The sequence below is a fragment of the Brassica napus genome, chromosome C9 (genome assembly GCF_020379485.1).
Source record: "Brassica napus cultivar Da-Ae chromosome C9, Da-Ae, whole genome shotgun sequence".
Classification (NCBI taxonomy): Eukaryota; Viridiplantae; Streptophyta; class Magnoliopsida; order Brassicales; family Brassicaceae; genus Brassica; species Brassica napus.
Genome location: NC_063452.1, coordinates 38,467,708 through 38,473,237, shown reverse-complemented (window position 1 = coordinate 38,473,237; position 5,530 = coordinate 38,467,708). Strand labels below are relative to the sequence as shown.

The 5,530-nt window shown below is 31.4% G+C and overlaps 1 pseudogene; it reads right to left on the bottom strand.

Annotated features, from left to right (window-relative positions):
* Positions 1-3,391: 3,391 nt before the first annotated feature.
* On the bottom strand, positions 3,392-4,479 carry LOC125592649 (annotated as a pseudogene).
* Positions 4,480-5,530: the final 1,051 nt, after the last annotated feature.

Here is a 5,530-nt window from a genome sequence, read left to right as displayed (position 1 = left end):
AGGAATTTTTTTTCGTTTGATGGTATAAAACCTTTTTTCTTTAGGGTGATCTGTTATTCACATTTTTTGTTACATTAAAATTGAAAAGAAGTAATTTAATTGGTATGACTCACGGTTTCATTTTATATGTACTAGAAAATAATAAAAATTTGGAAAGAAAAAAAGTCAAAATTTGTTATACGAGGATTTAGTATTTCTTCATTCATTTTCCATCCAATCAAAAAAAAATTTATTTTTTTGATTGGCAAGACTCGTCTTAGTTATTTTATAAATCTTTGATAATTCTTAACTTTAGTCTTAATATATTTTTTTTTACTTTAGTATCAAGCTCAATATTTACTTTTTTCTAAACCAAAAGTTGAGAATTCTCCAATCCAAATATTTTTATGCCAAATTTCCCCTATACTCCGAATATTATATTTTATAGGCCTGTAGACATATCAAAAAAAATTTATGTAGAATGAATAGATTTGTAGCAAAAAAGATTATATATAGAATCCTTTTTGAAATTCTGTTTATGTTTTGGATGAAAAATGAGTTAGCCTCACAAAAATTTTGTTTTTTGTAATATCAAAAAAAAAAATTTTCGTATGAATACACATTGTTTAAACTTGGATTTAGAACTAGAGAGTCTTGTTTATTTTTTTTTCCATTTTTGGGTTACTAATCTAGCCCATGCAATGCGGTAAATTATATTGAGAATGACTTCGTAACTAGTTTTTCCATTGATTTATTTCGGAATTTAAAAGAGTTTTATCTTTCCATTCATAATAAAAGATTCCTTGTTCTGAAAAAAAAGCCTTTATTTGATTCTTAAAAAAAAGGATGTTATGTATATGTTATATTCAAAAAAAGACTTTAATTTAGAAATGTTACTAACTTGAATTTGTGATAATTTGTAAAATACATATGCTTGTGATAAAGAGCATAAGTCATAACTAAAATTTTTTTTTTTTGATATGAAGTTTTTTATAGTCGAAATAAAATAAATGGTATATTTTTTTTTCTCCATTTTCCTCATTCTTGTAAATATATCGATCAAGAATTTTTTTGTTGAATCAACAAAAGTTGTGTAGTAATTCTTGGAATATTAATATACCTAGAAAAATAGAAATAGATAGTTGTTCAACGCAATTTTTTTTTAAAAAAAACAGATTACGATTAATCGAGTTTTTTTTTTTAATGTCTGCCAATTTTTTGATAACTCAATTATTTTATAATTATAACACAGTTTGTTACAACTATTAGTTAGTTTTCCTTTTCTTTTGAAATTTTTTTCTTTTGATTTCTGATTGTCTTTATTTTATCAATCACATTTTTTATTTTGTTTCGCTGAGTGAAGAATTTGGCCCTCCGTCGATTTTTTTTTGAACAGATAGTTCATGAATCATCTGATTACATTATTGAATCTTTTTAGTTTCATTTAATTCATATATTCTCTCGGGCCAACTAATGGAATTCTATTTCGTTTTGAAAGGTATTTTTTTTTTCTTTTATAAAAACAAGTTTTTTATAATCCCGTTTTTATTTCTTTTCGACTTTTAGGAAAATTGTTGCTCTTTCTTTGAAAATCCTTAAAACCGGGGAAAAGACTTCGTTTTGGATTTTTGATTCTATTTTTTAATTCTTTAAAATATGTTTAATAAAAGAAGGCTTTTGTTTGGTAGAGTAGAACCAAAAGGTAGGTCAGTTTCCAGCCCCCAAACTGTTAAAACACGAAAATCATTTTTTTTCTCCTTTTGTTTTTTAGTCGAGCCTTCTGAGATGATTGAAATTTATATTTATGCCAAGGTTAAGATAAAACGGAAATAGGATTTATCTGAATACCATCCGTTAACCGTTTCGTGGAAATTCTGTTTCGGATAGTTGAACCCCATTCCCATAAGTACATTTAACATGCATTTCACGTTTCCAATCCTTTAAATTCTCTTCCCACTCGGGAAGTTGAAATAATACGATACGGATGCTATTTTTAATTATTATCAATAAGGTAATATAATATATTTCTAAGAATAGATTGAGTTACTAAAATAAAACCTCTTATTTTTTGAGCAAATAGGAAGCTATCCAAGTTTCCGCATTTCTATACGTCTTTGTTCTTCTTTTTTTGATTGTTCTTCTTCGTTTTATCAAAAAAAAAAAAAAAATTTCCAAATGAAATTTCTAAGAATTTTTTTTTAGCCCCGTATATCAAACGAAAAAAATATATTTATCTATTCTATCAAAAAAAAGGGGTGAATGTGCTTTTGCTTGCAAAAATTCCCAAATAACAGTTTTACGTCTTTGGGAACGCATGAATCCTTTAATTATCTCTCGACGAAAATCAGATTGTTGTGAATAACGGATCAAAGCCATTTCATCTGTTTGATCAGAATTTTGATTATCTTTGAGATTAGTATAAATCTCGTTATGCGGTTCTTTTAAATCAGTAAAAACCACTACATGTTTTGCTTTTCTAGAACGAATTCCAGGTTCGGCTGGTATATTTTCTACAGTTTCGGCTTCCAATTCTTCCAATTCACTTGTTAATTTGTATGACCATTGAGGATCATGGAAATCAATAAAAAATTTTATAAGAGTTTGATCATTATAAAATTATAACGACATCAAATAAAATTTGAAAATTTTTATTTCTTTTTTGATTCTGACTGAATTTTTCTTCTTGGGGTTCGGAAAGAAATAAAGTTTTTTCTCTATTGATAAAGACTTTCTTTAAATTTTTCTATTGTTTGCTCAAATTTTTGAGAATTAATCTTCAGAAGTATACCATGAATTTTGTTTTCCATGATCCTCTTATATTCTTTTTTTATAGGTTTTGGTTATGATTTGGAACGGAGATAATTTTTTGATTCTTCCGCGCGAGATCTCATGTAAAAATGGATCATAAATTTTAGGTAAATATTCTTTTTGAGTTTCGTTATGACAAAATCGAGTTGTTTTTTCCAGTATATTTTCAATAGACCATTTTTTCTCTAAAGCTTCAATTCTATTTAAAAATGCGTTTTTTAAATTTTCATTTTTTCTTCATGACCAAACTCCACAAGATAAACTCGATCCGAGGGTTGTTTTTTCTGTTGTAAATGAAGGGATCTTTTTTTGTAATTTCAAAAAAAGTTGAAAGGTTGGGGGGATATGTAAAAGATATTCGTTCTTTCCATCACTTTGGCATGTATAATAAAAAAATATTGGACATTTCATTTCTTACAGTATTTCAATTTTATCATTTTTTATATATCGATTTGGTCTATGCCATCTTTTATAATCGAAAACTAGAGTTACAAAAGGTTTTCAAACCATAAAAATGATCCTTTTTTTTTTTTTTTTGAAAATTCTAAATTAGAATTTTCTTTATTCCATCTCAGATCTAAGTTTGTTAGATTTCACTAAACTATTATAATTTTTGTATATTCCTACGTATGTTTCTAGTATTCAACGTGGAATTCATCATCCTATTAATTTTGTCTTTTCCATTCACTCCGATTTCTTCCATTCATCGATTTTGTCCAGATTCCTCCCTTTTTCCGAAAAAAGATAAGGAGGGAAAAGGAGCGTCTTCGGTGGATACCTCTTGGTGCTGTTTAGTTCCCACCCGTTTTGAGGTTCCTTTTTAGTTTCTTAGTAAAAATGGGTGATGGTATTCTGCTAAATAGTAGACACAGGTAATAAATAAGATACTACTAAAGATTGAGTCATAGAATTTCTCAATTCTGACACAAGGAACTTATACTTATTAGATCTAATAAGTACATTAGGACCTATAGAATTATTTTGCTGTATCCAGACTAATACCAATCCAACCCATTTCATGAATAAAATGTGACCAATTAACCAACCAACAAAACCACTTGTTACAAATAACATCTTGTTGTTGCATCGAAACATATAATGTTGACTAATCTGGCTAACATTGAACTTGGTAAAATGAAAATGGTTTACAATTGAAAAATGAAATTATTCAGGAATACAATGAATGCGAAGATTACGCATTTCATTTCTGGTGTAGATCCATAATCAAAAAAGTGTTTGTGATTGTTCCAGAAGAAATGAAAACAAACGATATGGTAGAGCTAGGACAGTTATTGTATGAGGACCCAATGTAAATGCAGAGGCGCATAATAGATCGATATGAACATCATGAGCTGTTGTCCCGCAATAAAAACCAGTTGTTGCTGATACTTTCTTCTCGGTTCCTTTCTCCTTCGTCCATAACCCGAGCTCGGAGAAGGAAGAGATAAGAGGGCCCTAGAGAATGTGGTCAGAATCCATAATAGAGTCCGACCACAACGACCGAATTGATTATCTTCATGCATAAGGATACTAGATTACCTAGTTAAAAGATTGAAAAAACCATCACAAACCTCCCTTTTTCTTTTCTATTTCAATTTCTGGATTATTATATGATGATTTTGCAACTTTCTATATATAGAATAGAAAGAGATAGACTAGAAACGACATCTCTTATGTCAATGACACAAAGGATATTAAATGAATGGAATTGGGATATGGATGGAATATAATGAAATAGAGCCGCTTTGAGGTTCCCTATGAAATGAGGCATGGAACGGAGCCACTACGAAGAAAGTTCCGGGGGTTACGAAGGAAACTTCGAGTTCATATTGGTCATGGGTGAGAACGGGATTGAACTCTAGGAGATCTAATCTCCCGTTGTCCTAAGTAGCTCAGTGTGTAGAGCGGTCGGCTGTTAACTGATTGGTCGTAGGTTTGAATCTACTGGGGGAGAATTGATTCATTCCGAATTCAAGAATTCAGAATGTAAGAGTAGGTAACCCGTCCCTGTGTCTTTGTTTCTATTGCATTCTATCTATCGTCACATTCTGTTCTGTGATATTGAGAATCACGTCAATACCTCGTGTAGGTCGGGATCATCCTTTATTCCATAGTCTGGGGTATTTCAACTAGCCAATTCAGAATTTGCAGGTGTACTAACAAGTGCATCTTTGATGCAGTCATCGATTCTCCCGAGAGTTCACAATTACCGCGCGCAAACATATTAATTTAATGACGTAATGATGAGGAACACATTTTTCTATGCTACTAATACGTGTACTTGCTTTGCATTTGCCCAAGCCTGGTGAGGAAGAGTTACGGGGCTTCGAAAAATATGCTGATTCGGCCGGTTAAACAATACTATATGTAAAAAAAAAAATAGATAGATATATATATCTAATTCAAATAAAAAAGAAGGCCACTCCACTCTATTTTGGACAAAAGACCCATCCCCAACCAAGTTCCATAGCTTTGAGTCCTTATCCGAGCATCATTTCCCTACCCCCCGGAGGGAAAGGTCCTTCCCTTTGGGCCGGTGTGGGGCGAGGAGGGATTCGAACCCCCGACACCGTGGTTCGTAGCCACGTGCTCTAATCCCTGAGCTACAAGCCCCACCGTCTCCACTGGATCTGTTCCCAGGAGTACCCTACAAAAAAAGGAACCTTTCCTCTCCCCAGCCATTTCGGGTTAAGAAGATGTGAAAGTGCCTTTCTCTCTATAAGAAACGGTGCGTTCGGGTGTG